Below are 20,271 nucleotides of genomic sequence, written 5' to 3'. Positions count from 1 at the left end.
ACAGGCTGCGTCGTTGTTTTTTCCGAGCTATGTTTCACCGATTGTTTGATTACCGCTTTGGTTCATCCTGATTAGCTCGGGTACTGAGAAAATTTACGCTGTACAAACTGTCGTTCCCGAATTATTTCATTAATTTGTGTTTTTAAGGATGTGACTTTTTTTTTTTTTCCCTTTTTTTTTTCGCTTCTAAGAGTAAGAAGCGCTTTAACTCTAGGTACTCGAAGTTTCATTTTTATAGTTAGCTTGAATTAAGTGCAAAGGCTAATGATACATGCCATACAAAAAGTAACTTTGCATTTAAATTATTCATTAATTTAAACAGATGTTTTTACATTAATCTTTAGGACATTTTGTTTGCAAGCAGTGTTATAACGTTTGAAAGTGGTAAGAATCGTATGTATGTATCCAAACAGGAATAAAATTACCATGGAAGTGGTAAAAAAACAAAAGAAAGAAAAAAATAATAGAAACGTTAATGAAGCACATATTGTCGACAAAAAAAGCATGTAAGCAGTCTTTCCTTGAAGATTTGTGATTTTTTTAGGCTAGGTTTTTTTTTCTGTTTTTCATTTTAATCAAATTTTTGCACAAAGTATATTTTATTGCTTTTTATAATTACACTAAGATTAATTTTATGCTTTTTTTTTAAATGAATGAGAAAAATATATGCCTCTTCATGATTTAATGCATCTTATTCGACTTAATTCCGTGTTTCAAAAATTCAATTAAAGGCACATCAATCGAAAAAAAGATCACTATTCTACAAAGATCATTAATTTTATTTCAAAGAACAACAGTGTTCTGAATAGATAAGACTAAAAAATTCCATTGAAAATTCTTTGTCTAAATTTGCTTTTCTGAATGACATATATCCTTTTAGTTAGATAGAAAAATGCACATCTGAGGAGATAGGAGCATAAATATTCCTCCATTCTTCTCTTTTGAAAAGAATACGTGTTAAAGAAAATTACGCATCAGCAAGAATGCATAAAAGACGATCCATTCTTTACTCAGTATAATGAATTTCATAAGAAAATGAATACTCCTGTGAAATTCTCTGGAGCTAAAACTGTAATGTGAAGAAAAAGTCAAGGTGATAAAAAATAATAGTACATAAATCTTTCAATAACCTGGTATTGTTAGGAATAATAATTAATAAATGAGAAAAACTTTTACTAAAATATCTTTCAGCACCTGAGAAATGGCATACATCATCCTACTTTTCGCAATAACTGAGTTCGATTTTTATAGTAGCAATTGAAGTGAAAGTTTAAGTAAATAATTCTTCGGAATTGTCAAATTGATTGTTTCAATAAGAAGGCTAAATTTTCTGACAACTGTTGGTTCTAAAATTTGGACGTTTCATAGATTTATGTCCTTCAAGCTTTACAATCTTTCATTGTCTTTAAAGATAAATTATCTGTAATTAAAAATAATGGACATAATTGGCTTCAGTTGGGTAAACCTTAACAAATGTAATCGCAATGTTTTTTTTTTTTTTTTTAAGTATAACTATGCTGTGAGATGTCTGTATTTGTTTGTTATGGCTATGAGTCAATGCATAGAAGCTAATAAGTAAAAATCTTCAGAAATATACTCGATTTCAAACTTACCTTTTATTTAGTAAGTCCAAGGCCTGCTTTTGAAATGAAAGTTTAATTTTAAATTTGTTTTTAATTATAAAGAAATATTACATAACTTAAACACATTTCAACAGGTGCTTTTAAAATCTTTTGTTAAGTATTAAAAGGATGAAATAAAAGTTATAACATTTGCGAACCTTCTTTTTTTGTACTGAATGATTCTCAATGACAATTTAGAAAAGAAAAAAAATCAGAGGTAATAATATACTTACGTTTCTTTGGAAAGTGATTGGAACTATGAACTCCGTTAGGAACTACACATGGTCAAGTAAATATATGCGAGGGGGTGGGATATTATTGAGAATTTTAAACTTAATGAGAACGCATGCTTGTCAGTAGTCTTATACGAGTTTTTAAGTATAGACAGTTCAAATGTCAACATTATATTTGATTGGTGCATATCTTCTCATTTGAGTTACTCTTTTTACTGAAATGGAGAACATATTCGTATGTTAAAAATTAAAAGAACTGCAGGAGTCCCTCGTATAACACGGTACTTCTAGAACACGGTTTCGATATTACACGGTACGCAGATTGTATTTAAATACTACTCGGTTTCAATGCTCGTTTTTGTTTAATACACTGTTAAAAAATTTATGATAATCACTAATAAGTTTTTACTTTGTTTTCATGAAACTTTTACGAAAAATTGTCTGTCTTCGACTCTTTCCCCGTATAATACTAACTTTTAACTTTTAAATACGAACTTTATATTTCTCATCAGTGTTCTAAAAGCAAAAATATAAAAATTACTTTTTTTCCAATGCATCGTAAGAAAATAACATTAGGATTAAACATAAGGTAAAATTTGGCAAACGATAAATAAAAAATGTAGTCAAAACAAAATATGAAATAAAATAAATATAATAATGCTATTTATTTTATTTTTATACTTTGTTTTGTTGTTATTGCTCAGACGAACTTTTTTGCTATAGTAAAGCTCAGATATTTTTTTTCTTATAGAATGCGTTTTGTTCTTAGTAAAGAGAGTTGATAAAGTTTTTCTTTTTATGCTGTTGTGCATAACAATTTTATTTTGAGGTTTGTAAAATAATTATGTTTTATTGTTTAAAACAACTCTTATTTTTAAATTAGTGGGTCTTAGTATGTTATGGTAGCCAGTTTTCCTTTGTATATTCTATTTTGCTGAAATTCCAGTAATTATAAAACTTGCAACATATGACTTGATTTCGATATAACACGGTACACATTCCTTGATTCACATTATTTCAGGGTCTCGTATAACATGGTTTCGATATAACACGGAACATGGTTTCGATATAACACGGAACATGGTCTCGATACAATACTGTACACATTGACATGATTTATGATATGTACATGATTAATTAGGTTAAAAAATAAGTAAAAAACAGTATTTATAAAAAAGTCTCGTATAACAAGGTTTCGATATCACACGGAACGAATTAACCATGTTATACGAAGGATACCTGTATTTACAATGAACCTTCTTGGATATGAAACAAACTAATAAAATAACATAAAAAAAGATTTCTTTTTCATTTCTTGTAATGACATGGAATATTCCTGAACAAAATATAAAATTAAAAATAAATAGTTCTACTCTCCAAATCCCTTATAAGTGGATTCGATTTCCACTTATTGAATAAAGAGTAATCCCCACTTAAGGATGGGATATGGAAGACTGTACACCATAGCTAGGGGCCGACCACTAACCCGCGACTTCTGCCAGCTATTGACTGGAAGCTGAAACACACAAAGAAGAAATTGAAGACATTAGTTGGCTGGTGATGATTTCATTCATTGAAATTAGCACTTTGGGCGTGAGACTCTCTAATAATATTAATATAATAATAATAATAATAATAATAATAATAATAATAATAATAATAATAATAATAATAATAATAATAATAATAACATAAATAATAGAATAAATGCATCTACAAATTCGGAAAAGAGCTTCTCCTAACGGACAAAGAACTTAATAGGAAATGGATACGAGTTCATTACACTTTGCTTGGATCGACCTCCTTTTGAACACCACTTAACCCAACCATTTACGACTAAGTCTAAATCCAAAAGAAAAAACCAAATAAGTGATAAATCATTATTAAAATTAGGCACTTAGTATCTACTGCCTTGGGGAAGAGGTTTGAAGCATACTGCAGAAATAGTGCGATTTATAAAGACGAAGCTTGATTCTATGTTGAATATGGTGTATCAAACCTTAACTACGCGTATGGATCGGTGCTTCAATATCAATGTTCTTTATTGATTCTCCACTACACACCTTGTAATGAATATGAGAGCCCAATCTGTTTGAATATCCTCACAAACCTTATTGGTTCCCTTTTAGTTCATCTTCAGGTCTATCTGTGCTGCGTTAGATGAGTACCCGTAGTATTGCAAGTATGTGCGATATTAATAGGTAGGTTTCAACGGGCATATACAATCTATGTATATATCATACATATTACTAGCACAAGTGTAATTTACCCTTGGAAGAGCCTCATACAATCCTAACATAACATACTGTAACTTTCAATACGGCATAAAATCTAGTTTCCGCAGGTTAAACACAAATGTTGGCTCGCTGAGCTTCTGTAACTACATATAAACACGTATAAACACGGATGTGACAAATAAAACAGCTTTTTAGAAAGATACAGATGGTAATAATTTTGCAATTGGAAGTATACATCTAGGACTAACGGTGGCGAAAATAAAGGTCTTGCAAGTTAAAACGGAACACTTTGTGTGTGCGTATATATATATATATATATATATATATATATATATATATATATATATATATATATATATATATATATATATATATATATATATATATATATATATATATATATATATATATATATATATATATATATTAGGGCGGTCCTTATTTATATGGGAAAAAAAAATTTTCGGAATTCAACAAGTGACGCCCCCTAGTTTTGTGACACTATAATAAAAAGTAATCGGTGCAAAATTTGAACTCGATCGGTTAATAATAACACGTGCCCCTAGGCCGATGAGCTGTAACACTTTTGATAATTTTCTCACAAATCTTCGAGTTTTTACTTCAGACCCCGTACATCGTTTCTCCTATGCTTGCAAAATATTTTTACAGCAAGGTAGCGCTAAAATTAAATTTTTTAATTACTTCATACCGTCTAAAGGTTTTACATTGAATAAGAATGAAATAGTGCTATAGAAACTTTACCTTAATCGTATGCTTTTCTCAATGTATATCAATCGTGTGCATTTTTCCCCCCATAGTTTTGGACTGTCTGTAAAATACTAAATTGCTTTTGTGACTCATATTTGGTAAATTGATTGTGAAATTCCTCGATTAATATTGTGCTCCTCTTTCAGTTGTATCATTCACAACTTTCAGCATTTTAACGATATCTCTTCCCTTTAAATAGATTCCTTCATTTTGCCATGAATCAAGATCAAATCAGAAAACATCTTTTGGTGTTTGTAACTTATCAAACAGTTTTATTGCCTTGTAATTGATTCTATAAAGACGAAGATCTTTACTAAGAAAGTATTCCAAATCATCTACTGTTATTTGAAATTTTTTATACAGTCATCAGACACGTCTTCCTATTCAGCAAGCATTTTTTTTTTTGAAGTAGTCATTTCCCATCTTTAAAGTTAACTCCTTCATCCAATACGGACAAAGCTACTAGTTCATCCCCTAAGTACTATAAGTGATTTAAGAATTTTTCAATCACTGCTTCTGCTGCATGTTTGTCATCATTTTGTACGCTGCAGGTTTTTTAGACACTAGTCTTTATATTAATTTAAAAGGCCTAGAATGGGTTGCTGCGAAAAACTATTTCTTCATTCAACATTAACTGTAAAACAGCATTTACGGGCAATCTCTTCATGTAAGGTCAATTTAAATTGTTTCCTAAATATATAAATATTCAAACAATAAATTCCTTTTGCCACCCATCTGGCTCACAGATAAGCTCCAGGTTGCCGAAAACATATCCCTGTAGGAGGGAGGACTTCACCAAGAAACATTATTACACGTTATGAGAATTATCTGTAATATTTCTTAATTCCGCCTTCTACGAACAATAATATGTCATCAAATTCTTCTTTTAGAAATTAAGTGGTATGTGTAGTTTTTGAATTTTGAAGCGCTTAAATAATGGAATATCGAGTCTAGAGCTAAGAAAGACAAGAACTTCTTTAAAGGCACTCTGCAGTACGATTTCTAGGGCATGATGATAGCAATACAAATGCAATATATCACCGTTCAGCTTTTGCTCTAAAGAATTACATACAACATATACAACTGAAGAAATATCTCAGAAATTCTGAGTAGCTGTTCAACTTTGGGACCTGAAGCTATCATGGTAAGCTTATCGGCATTTTTTTCCAGTTACATCTGGATGTAGCTTTGTATCCCAGGGAATAACTAAAAAATCTAAATTTAAATTCATGAAATCTGATTTTACCTCTCGAAGATTTTCTCTTGCTCTCTTAAGGGATGTACGACTGATCATAAGGTTATTTGGATTTAAATTTACTGCATCTACATAGGCTATTAATAAATGAGCAGCATCTTTGTCCCCAATATTGCATTTGTCAACACATTGATGAAATGCGAGCAGATATCAATAGTTGTCAAGATTTTTTGCGTTGTGGTAAACCAGATATAGCAAAAAAGGTTCAACAGGTTAGGATATATACCCATTTCAGTTTGTAAATCTTGTGAATTGCAAGAGGAATTTGATGATAATAAAGGACTATGTACTGAAATAGAAGACAGTTTAAAGTATAGATTTTTACATAATTCCGATCTGGGATTTTTTTAAATTTATATTTTAGATATGGAAAATAGAGTTTATTTTTATTGTAGGGTAATCGAGGATTTTTCAAAATTTAAATTATAAGAATGCATAAACATTTAAGTATATAACTAAACAACAACGAATTAAAATATAATTGTCATTACTTATATTTATAGCATGGAAACCTTCTGACCCTATATGCCATACCTATTACACTCTCAGAAATGGACTTTCAAATTTGACGAAATTTTCTTCGTTTCTGACGAAATCGCTTTCAGGGATATGCTCCGAGCGAACATTTCGTCAAATTGAGGAAACTGCTTTCGTCTCTGGTTTGAAGATGCGAATTTCGTCAAATGTAACGAAATATTTCTTCATTCTAGTTTCGTCAAATCGACAATCATTTTCGTAGTTTTGAGAGTATTAGTTTCGTCAAATTAATTTCGTCACATTTGAGCATGTTAATTTCGTAATTTTTTGAGTTTATTTATTTCTTTTATTTTTAATTTTTACTTTTTGGAGCTGATTAGTTTTCTTTCTTTTTTTTTTTTTTGAGAATACAGACGGACCTCGTTAATTCGAACACGCTTAAAAAGAATTTCTTCTAAAACGGACTTTTTTGTAATCTTCGTTCCATTGTTTATTTTTTTCGGATAAGACGAATTCTGTTAAGAATAATCGATTTTAATGATCCATTAAAGTTCGCTTTTAACGAGGTTCGCGACTGTATTTTATATAAGATTTAGTCAAATCTTTGCTTCAGAATCTTACTAACATAATTTCCCACTTTGATGCGCATAGTCACACTCACAGGCCCGTCATTTACGGGGGGGGGGGGGGGGTCATTCATGGGGGTTGATCTCCCACCCTTAATTTTTGAACATTTATGTCTTTACGTACGAAAGGCCGTGGTTTTAGTTGGTTTTCTATAAAATTTTTGAAGAGCATACATCTTTTTCCAAAATTGGAAAAAAAAATCGAAATGACTGGCCTGCACTCCCCCCCCCCTCCACCTAAAGCAAAAGGCAAGTATTTGTTGAAAAAAGAGGCACATATAAGATGTTAAAAAACATTTTTATTAATGTAAAAATACAAGCAGACAATTTCTTTAAAATGTAAAAATAATTATTGCAAATTCAAGTTAAAGAACAATGTGAAATGATACCTGGGAATTAGAGCTTTACGATGCATCGATACATCGTAAAATACCGATGTACAGTACACCCTACATCATTACACCGGTTTAAAATAAAAACCTCTAAACCGATAGATCGGTGTGCTCCACAAGTTTGCTTACATCCAAGCATTTTTTTTTTTATCCAAGCAAAAAAAAAAAAAAAAAAAAAAAAAAAAACGGAAACCCGCATGTTAGTCCGGCCCCATAAATTCCCCATGGTATCTAACTAAACCCCCATATAGGGGGTTTTCCTGCAAAAAAATCTATTTTTTACCGGATCTTTTCCAAATTTGGCACAGAGGTTCATTCTTGATGCTCAGGAATACTTATTGAGCAGTTTCGTCCCGCTATGGAGGGGGGGGGGGAACTACCCTCATGGGGGGTTCTCCTCATAAAAGCCAAGTTTTTGTCGGATTTTTTCCAAATTTGGCACAGAGGTCCTTTGATGCTCGGGAATGCACACACTATGGTTTTAGTCCCTCCATGGGGGGGGGGCAACGCCCATGGGGGTGCTCCTTACAATAACCAAGTTTCTGTCGGATTTCTTCTAAATTTGGCAGAGAGGTCGTTTGCTGCTTGGGAATTCAAAGGGTAGTTATCGTCCCTCTATTGGGAGGGGGGGGAGAGGGAACCCCATGGGGGTGCTTCTTATAAAAACCACGTTTTTGCCGAATCATTTCCAAATTTTACACAGAAGTTTTTTAATGCTCGGGAATTCAAGCAGGATAATTTTCGTTCTTCTATGGGAGGGGGTTATTCTTATAAAAACCAAGTTTTTTGTGGGATCTTTTCCAAATTTTACGCAGAGGTCTTTTGTTGCTCGGGAATTCAAGCAGGGTAGTTTACCTTCCTTATATGGGGGGGGGGCAACCACCATTGGGGTTCTCCTTATAAAAAGCAAGTTTTTGTGGGATCTTTTCTGAATTTGGCACAGAACTTCTTTGATGCTCAGGAATTCTCATTGGGTAGTTTTCGTCCAGCTATTGGGGTCTATTTTTTTTAACCAGTTTTTATAAGATCTTTTCCCAATTTGGCACAGAATTCCTTTGATGCTCGAGAATTCCCCCGTTTTAGTCCCGCTATGCATGGGGCCCCCCCGCGTGGGTTTTTGTCGGATCTATTCCAAGTTTGGTACATTTGTCCTTTGATGTTTGTGAATTCCCATAGGGTAGTTTTCGTGCCAAATTAGGGAAAATTCTGACAAAAGCTTGGATTTTTGCAAGGAAAACTCCCTTAATCGGGGGTTTGTCGCCTGTAGCGGGAAGAATAATTCAAACTACTTCAACTATTCGCAATGTAAGTTTGGCGATGCATCACGATGTAAAAATTCCTACATCGTCCAGCCCTACTGGAAATGCAGAAGTGCTACTTCCACAGCAGACATTGAGTTCTGGAAGAATAAGACATAGGTTACTTTTATACAGAGTTACATCAATATTTGCTCATGATAAAATTGCTGGGGATTTACTTCTTCATTGCATCGCATAAAAAAAATTCCAAAAAAAAAAAAAAAGATTTTTATCAAACTAATACCATAAATTTTAAAGAAATAGTGCAATAAAATGGACAACTTTAAGTTTGTATATCTTTGTTCGAAAATTAGATATAGAAAATGAAATTAGATAATCTTGAGGGAAAAGCTTACGTTTTTCTTTTTTCAATCGATTATTTGTCTTATTAATTTTGCTTCTATGTAGAATGCTTGTTTGGCAAAATTTATATTTAATACAGGAAGTGTATTATTGCATGCAGTACATAATTCATACTTTGGAGTACTTTGGTACATACTTCATACTTACCTGTCTGGAACTTCAAGGGAAATTAGGTACTTTATATAACATAATTGATTAGAACCTTACTGATTTACTAAGATAGCTCCATAAGCATTAATGCAACTATTGACCAACGCTAAGACAGAATTGCAAGTAAGAGATTCAAAGGTATGTAATGAAAATAGTGACTAGCGTATCGAGCAAAGTTTGCTAGTTTTTATCATATACTTTTTATTTTCCTTTCAATTTTTCAATTGAAATTTTACATAGACACTTTGTCTACAGCAAAAACCATTACTCTAACTTAAATTTGGACTTACTAGTAGTTCATCTATGAAATGCTTCTGAAGGGAATCCCCCTTTTTTTTGGTGATAATTCCATGAGGCAGCAAATATGGCAATAAAATTAATGCTGCATTTATTTCAGCTGTAGAAACTATGTATAATGGAAAAATTCATAATTATCACAAATCAGGTAATACAAATTAACATAGAATTTAGCGTACTAAATGTGAAAATAAATAACAAGAACGCTTTATAATTGTTATTATTTTCAAACATGCTGCTAACTTACTTTTTTTTTAAATCAAGGTTACCTTCAATAACTTATTTTAAATTTGGGAAAAATTGAAAAAATATTGAAAATATTTAGCTGCAAAGCACAAAGACATAGTTCTTTACGGAAATTAATATTTTCTTTGTAACTTAAAATGCTTTGTATTAAATTAATACTTACTTTACTTCATGTTTTATTTTGCAAGTAAAACCATTCAGAAGAAAAGAAAGAAACCGACTCAACAAAAAATGAAGTATTGATACAACATAAACAGGAGACAGCTGTAGAAGGGAATGACATTACATAAACAACATGGGATGCGATTTTAATAAGTTCTGTCAACGAGCCTAACAAAAAAAAAGGGGGGGGGGTATCATTTCTGAACCATAAGCTGATAGCCAGTTTGCATTTATTTTTAATTGCATTAAGCGCTTTTTTTCCTCGATTTTTATGGGCTTGTTTGAAAGGTTGCTAAGCAATTATTAAAAAATATTTTTTATGAACACTTTTGTGAGATAAAGTTCTTAATACTTTTTGATTATTAATTTCTTCAAAATCATATTTTATTTCGCTATTAAAATATTTCATGTAGTTTTGTTAAGAATTAACTATAGAAGATCTATTGTTTACCCATTCCAAAATATTAATCTTACCTAATGGGTAGAGCAATATTTCATTGAAAATGATAAGTGTTACGTACACTTTTGGGAGAGAGCTACTGTATAAATTATTATTGTAATGAATAAAATATTACATGTAGAGTAGAAGAAGAAAAAAATACCAATACTTAGAGAGGGGGCAGGGGGGGCGGTATATTTGTTTAAGAAAATGAAAATGCAGAGTAAAAAAATTTTGAATTATTAAACAAAAACACTTCGTTCACCCGAATTATATTAATAAAACTCATGAAGAAGAATGAAAACACATAACCATGTAACATATTCAACGTTGAAATTAAAATCTTCAAAGTTCTATGCTATTTATCAAGGCGCTGTATTTATTATCTGCGTTGCTGTAGATACGGTGGAATTTTTTATGCAAGTTTAAATTCGTAAAAATGCTTTGGTCATCTCTGTCAATTGTCTAACGGAAATAAAGGAAGTACGTTTTCGGAAACAAATGTCAACAAACACACATTTTCATTTGCAAACAAAAAATAACGCTAGTTAAGCCTAACGTGGACGTGACTCAAAGCTAGTTTACACAGAATTCCAAACCAAATCGAACAGTTCGTTTTCAATTTTAATGTGTTTTAAATAGAACAACAAACACAACACTGAACAAAAATGTAACAATACATAAAAGAAGGCACATTGCACATACAAATTTTAATAAATACTAACCTTTTTTATGAATCCTTTAGAATAACTGACGTAAAATAATTTAACGAGCAAGTACAAGACTGAAACGAAAACTCCCAGAATGCACAGCAATGTGACGAAATTATTTTGTGAAAAATTTGAGATTTCTGGTTTTGTCAAATATCACGTCATTCGGTGACGAAAGGATCGTAGAAAATAACGAAATAGTGCTCGAGGATTGCCGAATCGTCAAAATTGAGCGTTTCATTTTTGACAGTGTACATACACAGAAAATTTTCTAAACCAACACCCCCAAAGCCTGGAGGAGGCAGTTTCTTGTTGTCAAAAATCATTCGTTAATGGCCTAGACCATTCATTAATGGCCTTTAGAATCCCTTGTGTCCATCTTGGTGGAAAGAAATGTTCCCCTGCCGCTTGGTTTGAAACGAGCGCGAATAACGGTATGCCTGTCCCTGATCCATTGGTGTACATGTACCCTATGTAATTTGTAAAATTTTACAGAATGAAAGTGAGAGAATGGTTGGTAGTAGCAACATCTATTGAGGTTCAAAATTACTTTAAATATGAAACCTAGGAATATTTTTGCATAAAAATGAGAAAATCCGCAATTTTTTCTTCGAAACTCAAAAAAGGGGGCCCTAGGGGCACGTGTTAATATTCATAGATTGACTTGAAATTTTGCATGGATCATTTATTTGTATAATGGAACAAATTGAGGGGGCGTCGTGTAAAATATCTACAACTTCAAAAATAAGGACCACCCTAAGATATATATATATATATATATATATATATATATATATATATATATATATATATATATATATATAAAATATATTAAAAACACTATTTTTTAGCTCAGTTAAACAAAATTTAAATGTGTGTAACAATTCTCAAGTGTGCTCCAAAGTATTATAAATTTTAACTTTTATTTAAAGTGCATTTCAACCATAAAAAAAGTAAATGAAATATTATCCATCGCGAAGATTAAATTGAGCTCAAAGCATCCTTTTTTTAAAGTGAAAAACTGAATATCTTTGTAGAAATACATCAAGATCCAACATTATTAAAATAAAAAAATACAAATTCATATTTTTTTTCACTAATACTGATTGCTTACCCATAAAAATCCATAACAGAAAAACATATTGGATGCAAAAAGAAAGCTATATTCTGAAGAGTAATAAATCACGTTTCAAATTCAGTAACATTTTTTCTTTTTTAAGATGAAAGGTACAAAAATAGCGCAAAAAACCTTGTGCTTTAGATCTAGACAAAAATATTTTACTCTTGTCATTAATTTAAATGATGCGAAGTAGATAGGACTGAAAGAGAGAGGTTTTTCTCTTTTCTGCAGCTGCAATCATTTTGGATGTATTTTAAATTAAAAATTATGGATTTTGGATAAAATTTCATTTCTTCGACGTCACTTAAAATAGAACTGATTACTTTTCTGATCAGATTCAGATATTGGAAATGTGTTAGGTTATTTTTTTCATCTTTTTCTTATTTTAAATCTAAGGTGGTATTGTTCGGAAAGTTTATAACAGGATACTTTTGGGTGTTTGCCCGAATCCCCCTGCTGAAGTTATTTTGTAAAGATACATATCCAATTATTTTGTTTAAAAACCTTTCGAAATATATATATCTATATATATATAAAATCTCGTAACACGATGTTTGTTCGGGGTAAACTCCGAATCTACTGAACCGATTTTTACCAAATTTCATACGTATCTGTAATTTGGTCCACTTAAAAGATAGGATGGTTTTTATAATTTTTTATTGTTAATAAAATGTTTATAATACATTAACAATGTGCATTGATTGTTTGGTTTTGTAAATTCTTACTAGATGGCGCTGTAAGTTAAATCATCCTCAAATATTTTATTCTTTTGTTGACTAAAATTTACAATTGATACTATGTTACGGTTATTGATGGTTATTAACAATATCGCCGTAGAAAGGAGGAGTATGGAAGTCACATTTTTCAATCTAAATGTCAATTCTACAAATCAAGTTGAAATTGATAAGCAGCGGGTAGTTCCATACTCACCACTGCTTTTAAAAACGTATGAGGCTCATATAAATGTCGAGTTTTGCAGATCTGTGAAATACATTAAATACTTTGTCAAATACGTTATTAAAGGTCCTTATTTAGGTCGCATATGAGGTACGAGATATGGAAAATATTAGCGAAATAGCACAGTGGGCGATGAGTGGATATATAAGCAGCAAAGAAGCTATCTCGCGTAATTTAGATCCCCCGTATACTAAAGAGACCCCTTTTGTACAGCATCTAGAAAACTATCAATGAGTATATTTTACCGCAGATATTTTCTACGAAGAGTACTAGAACCACCAAAAACGATCCTGATTTTTCTTTTAGATTTTCAAAAACCTAATGTGTGTGGCCCGATTCTCAGAAATAAAATTCTTTACCAATGTTCCACGCTATTTTGCATACACTGTAAAAAAATCCGAAATGTAACTTTTTATTTCTGTGGAACATGTTGGAATTTCTCTGATCCTCAACAATTTTATTTGGAAATCAAGTATGTGGGTCCAAAAGTTTCCCGAATTGCTACAAATGTCATGAATGCAGACTTCTCACTATTGCGAAAAATATTTTTAGCTCCCAGTTAAAAGATTAACTGAGAGTATTTATTAAGTGTATCCGCTTCGGGTCAATTACTTTCCGGCTGCATTGCCAATGCTCCGAGAGAGCGAGAGAGAGTGATTGAACCTCTGGATTCCGTAGCTTCGCAGAAATCGCAGATCACCTACGCAATGTGGTACTTGCTTACAAGTCTGTCTTACCTTTCTGAATGCTTGCAGAATTGTTGTTGGAGCTTTCTTAAAAAAAATAGAGAAGTTTCAAGCTTTGTTTTCAACTTACCAACATTTTTTATGAAGGTCCAGCGATACGAATTTGCTTTTAGCCTGGGATAGTACTGAATTATTCAAAAAGATTTCCGGATAATTTCAGGAAGGTTAAAGAATTTTAGTGATGAATTGACTTCAATACCTTCGTCATGGACGGTCCAGATTGACGTGACTCCCAATAGGAACAAGTGAGTCTCTGGACTCCGTAACTTTCCAAGAGTAACAAGTAAGTAAAATTCTTTAAGCACACTTGCAAGTCTTGGTTGCGACAATGCGTTTGGTACTTTCTTGGTGAGTCGAAATATGTGCCAAGCTATTACTTTTAATATTACTTCAGTTCTCTCTAAAGGTTTCAGAGAAATGTCTGTCTCAAATCGGAGGTTTCGGAATTCTTCAGAAAGACTTCAGGATAGTTTTAGGAAAGAAGGTTTCTGACTTTAAGTGGGATACGTTCCTATCTTTTTGCAAGATATATTACTGGCAGATATTGGGTGTATTCGCTGCCAATTATTTTTCAGGACGTTTCTTAATTGTTTTGACAGTGTTGAATAAAATAAAAAAAAAAGTCACGGAAGCCACGCAAACAAAGAACACAACATTCATCAATCTCGGGCATAATTAAAAAATAAAGCCAAGACATTGGGACCAAAACTCCATCCAAAACAAAACTGTGCATCCAAAACAAAGTGAATAATGTTTTTGAATTTGTTTTCATTTAACATTCCCGAACAGACGGGAATATTTGCGGACTGTTAATTGTCGAGTGTTTAATATAAATATTTATATCACGATGCATTTCGCGAATTGTAATTATTGGTAGCACACAATCATTGGGAGTTGCATTTTCTAAAGCAGTTTTGCATAACGAGAAACAGTATTCGTCAACTGTTTAAGATAATTTTGACGACATAATATACAACACAATCATCATTTCTGTGGGGAAACTATATAAATTTTATGCTTGAAGATGTACTCCATAGAGTTAAACAAACACACCGATGTCCAAATCTAGATTTTACACCAGAGACGTATAATAAAGCTTTAGTGTTGATTGAAGATTTATGCATTTTACATTCAAATTCGGTTTTTAGTCATTATGGTGTGATATCACCTGATCGATTGGTCACCAACTTAGTTGACGCTGATTTGCAACGAGAAAACACATTGTAATGACGGTGTCTTAGCTACGATTATTGTGAATAATGAGCCATTATTGACAGCTGAAAAAAAACCATAATCAGATTGTGCTGACCGTTGATGCTGAACAAGGCCATACAGTTGTCGATAAAAACAAAGCCGTAAACATCCCAACTGAATTTTTAAATTCTCTGGATATACCAGGAATGCCACTAGACGATTTCCGGTTGAAAATTGGTTCACCAATTATTCTTTTTCACAGTTTAAACCCAACTAGATTATGCAACGGTACACGTTTCTTCATCAAAATTTCAACAATTTTGACGGAAAAGTTTAAAGGAGAAATTTTTGTGTTCCCACGTAAGCCATTAATTGCGTCATAATTTTCAAACACATTTGAAAAGCTTCAATTTCCGATTTGTTTAGCTTTTGAAAAGGCTATAAATAGATCTCAAGACCAAACAATGTCTACTTTCGGTTTGCACTTGAAACATACATGTTTCTCCCATGGGGAACTATATATCGCCTAATCATAAGAGGGAAAGTTACACCTATTCGTGTTAGCAAAATACAGGTTAAGAAAGAATATTGTGCACAACTCAGTGCTTAGATAATTTTCAGTTTTCAAATAATAGAAACAATAGATCGAATTAAATGTTATCTACCTCATTTGAAAAATTTAATTTTTATATGTTTTAATTTATTTAATGTATTTTGTAAAGAAGTTATTGATTACAAACTATAGAGAAATCTGAGATAAATAAAATGTAGGGAACATTCTAAAAGTGTATGTTGGTTTATGCTTAATATTTTGCAATCAGTTTCGATATTTACTACCACTTTCAAGTTATTTTGCTTTTATTTTTGGCCGAAGTTATGCTTGCAAAATTTACTACGGGTAAGTATAGTGCTTTTACCATTGAAAATTTAGTTACTACTTACTCAATTCAATAAGTACTTAATTCAGCCGAACACGTTCATTATCAATCTGATCTCATATGTTTTAAAATTGGCTAGACTATTTTAAGCTTTACTAAAACTATTAATTAGATTCTATCAAAATATTACGTAAAAGAATATTTTAATCCAACTATTTCGCCACAGCAACGCGTGGCTGGGTCAGCTAGTATATATATATATATATATATATATATATATATATATATATATATATATATATATATATATATATATATATATATTATTTTTTTTTTACTTCCCTTGCCTTTTTCCTGACACACGCTTTGCATTCACGATTTTTTCCCACCCAATTTTTGGTCTAGATTGAGTAAATGAATGTTGAGTCGTTTTAACGCCCATCTGTGAGTTTTTTTTAATGTAAAGTCTGCTTGAGTTAGGCCCTGAAAAAAAAAAAAAAAGAAAAAAAAAAAATAGAACGAAATCAAACTTTGTACGATTTGCAACCATAGCGACAAAAATATGTCCTCTTAGTATATATTAAAACAAGAAGCAAATTTATTCTTGTTGTAATAGTAATCTGAAAATTCAGAGCGACTTCCGCTTTGGACAAATGAGAATTTGAGCAATTCGTGATTGCTCAAAAAACAAAAAACAAAAACAAAAAAGAAAGATGAGAAAAAAAACAGAGAAGTGGAAAATTGTAGATCTCACTGTTTTTCAGAATATAGTAAACTCCCGATTATCCGCGGGATAGGGTGGCACGGTAACCGCGGATAAGCGAAAACCACGGATAATCCGAAGAATGGGTAAAAGACGATGCTACTGTATACAATAGCTAAAAAATACAGATAAAACTCAAACATACATTTAAGTTATAGCTAAAAACATTGCTACATTGCATCTACTAACATTGAATGTAAAAAAAATATGCGCATGTAATAGCTAAAAACGAACAGTAACACAATCATAAGTTAAAAAAAAAAATTTAATGACCATTGAAAAAATTAATAAAATAAATTTCGGAAAGACCCACGGATAATCCGAACCGCGGATATTAAGACCGCCGATAATTGGGAGTTTACTGTAGTTAAAAGGTTCAAGTTGTAGCAGTAATTGCATTTATTTGGCGTAAAGGCAACAACAACAAGATTTGCGTTCTTTATTGCAACCTTTCTTTTGCCAACCCGTTCTTAAATTTTTCCTGTTCGTTCCCTCATCAAAATGAACGTTGTTAAATAAAATATGATTTTTCCCCTTCTTTTTTAATGAGAGAAAGGAGAAAAGATATCTAACAGGATCTATTCTGCAAAATTAATGCATGAAAATTAAGCTGCGTTGTGTATGGTGTGATTTGATTTCGAAAAAATATAATAATATATGTACTTGTGAACTTTTTCCGTTAAAAATAAATATTTTAATTTTTACAAACCTTAATTTTATCTCGAGACAATGATTTTGGTTAAGTCCTTAAGTGCTTTACTAATAACTTTTTTTCATAAAATTTTATTTGTTATGTGAACTAAATTTTATAGCGTTTCTTTTGTTTTGCAACTCGAAATTTTTCAGGGGGAGAAAGTAAAAAACTACAGCATTGTCTGTGCGCGTGTATGTGTGTTTTTATTATTTTCTTCTTAAGTGATATGTAGACATTGTTTCTGACACTTTTGTTTTAAACTGAGTTTAGTTTAAAACTCTCTGTATCCCCTAAACATTTCCCAATCTATTAAAACATGGCGGAGTGTGGAGAAAAGTGCAATAGTGAGAAAAGCAGGGTTGGCTTTCTGCCGGCAGAAACTAGTTTTTGCTAAAGTAATTACTAAAGTAAAGTGCAAGTAATTACTAAATGATATTCGTTTGGATAAAATAAAAAAATTAAAATTTATTTCATCATTTTAAAAAATAAAATCCTATGCTAGTGCCCTTAATTTAGTTCGGAAAGGGAACTTTTCAATTGCAGATGCTCGTAATATTTGGATTAATCTAACAAAGGACGAAAATTCATATGGTTGCTTAGGAAAGAGGAGTGACATAGAGAATTAAACAAGCATTACTGATTGTAATATGCTCGCTTATATGCTTCATCTAAATTGCTTGTGATTGAAATTATCATGTGCTTCAAGAAGAAAAGGCCAGAATTTTACTTGTCAATATTAAGCTAGATTTTGTACCTATTTTCACAGCTTTGCAAAACAAATAGACTCCATTTCTCGAAACTTAATTTTCCAGTTAAATTTTTATTATTATCCCAATTACTACATGGTAGATCAGTTTGAAGAAAAAAAGAAAGTTCCACAAATATTGCTTGTTCCTTGATGCATTGCCTGCTAGCTCTTCTGCTCGAGGAATATTCTAAAGTTTCTCATTTGTGCATATTAAATTGAAAAACTGTTTAGATTTTTTAAACCACCTTTTCTAAGAGGCAACTGCGGGGTCCAAACAATGTAACATTTGATTTTGAATTTTGATAATATTGTAATTAAATTGCTTTGGTTAACAACTAATTATTTTCTCCATGCATTTTCTATTGTATGTGATTAGTTATTTTTTTTTTGTCATATTGTGAGTTTTTACCAGTTTCTGCCGTAAATGTGGCAGAAAGTGGTTTTTGCCATGCCGGTTTTAACCGGTTTCTACCTGTGGTTTCAACCACCTCGGCAGAAACTTGCCAACCCTGGAGTAAAGTGAAGTGGCGAAGCATTTACTCTGTTTTTATTACCAGATATCTGGGAATATTGCAGTAACGCATGTAGTTTATTACCCCTCAGTCAAGAAAACGTTTACTTTAAAAAAGAAATTCTGAAACGTTAATGGTAGTTTTCATGGAACGTTTCGAGATTTCACAGGTTTTCACCTATTTCCAGTGAAAATTAAGTATATTTGTCAAAAAGTGTCCTAAATTACTCCAAGTTGAACAAATGCAGACTTCTTGCTGTTAGGATAAGTATTTTTAGCTATCAATTTAAAGATTAACTGAATGTATTTATTAAGTGTGTCGGCTTAGCATCGACAATGGCGCATCCAGATTGACTAAGCTCGCTTGATGAGCGCTAATAAGTCTCGCAGCTTTGCACGAATTCCAAGCAAATGAGATGCTTGGTACTTTCAATTTTGTCTAAGCGTCATCACTTGTTGTACATTGGAAACATTTGTTGTTGGAAACATGCATGGCTTTGATTACAGCCCCTTGAAAAGGACAGGCTGACTTATCCGACATTCTGGGTCCAAAACAAAATGAGACTCAACCTCGTTTCTAGTATTTATAAATACGTTATAATGTTCGTTTTTTGCTATGTCGTAAAAAAATGATGAAAAGTTGAGCAAAATGTCACTTAAGGTGAATCTAGAAAGATAACTTAGTTCACAAATTCAACAAAAATGTATCGGGAAATGTTTACTGTAATTAACCTCATTTTCACACCTTATTTGTTTTTAATTTGTATTAATTAAATCGTCTTCATCTACAGAATAAAATAATTAAACATCAATCATGCAACACATCTAAAGCTTTGGACACCAGTTTTCTGCAATGCGACTTTTGTACAAATACTATTTTTTTCGCCCGACAAGCTTGGAACCAAAATGTCGGATAAGTCAGCTTCCCTTATATTGGACCCTTAGCTTTAACCGGAGATATTTCTGTATTATTTAGAAAGATTTAAGAATAATGTAAGGAAAGTTACTGACTTTTAGTGGAATACATTCCCATTTTTTGCAAGCCATGTTACTGGCAGAAATTGGGCAGCCGCTCATTCTTTTCCAGGAACGTTTCTGAATCGTTTTTAGAGTTAGCTTTGAAGATCAAAGCATATGATGATACAAACAATATTCAAAAATTGGTAATCATATGGAAAATTCTGTTATAAGTGAAAAGTTTGTTTTTTATTATAAAATTAAAAAAATCCTATTATTAACATTATAATACTGATCAAGATCTACTAATATTCATTTATTTAATATTACGCTTATTTTTGTTTTAAAAAATTCGTACAATTTGTCAAGGACATGAGGGGCAAAGTGAAATAGTTCATTTCTTTTAATTATTTATTCAAATATTAAAT

Source organism: Uloborus diversus, chromosome 8 (genome assembly GCF_026930045.1).
Source record: "Uloborus diversus isolate 005 chromosome 8, Udiv.v.3.1, whole genome shotgun sequence".
Taxonomy (NCBI): domain Eukaryota; kingdom Metazoa; phylum Arthropoda; class Arachnida; order Araneae; family Uloboridae; genus Uloborus; species Uloborus diversus.
Note: the sequence above shows the minus strand (reverse complement) of the source record.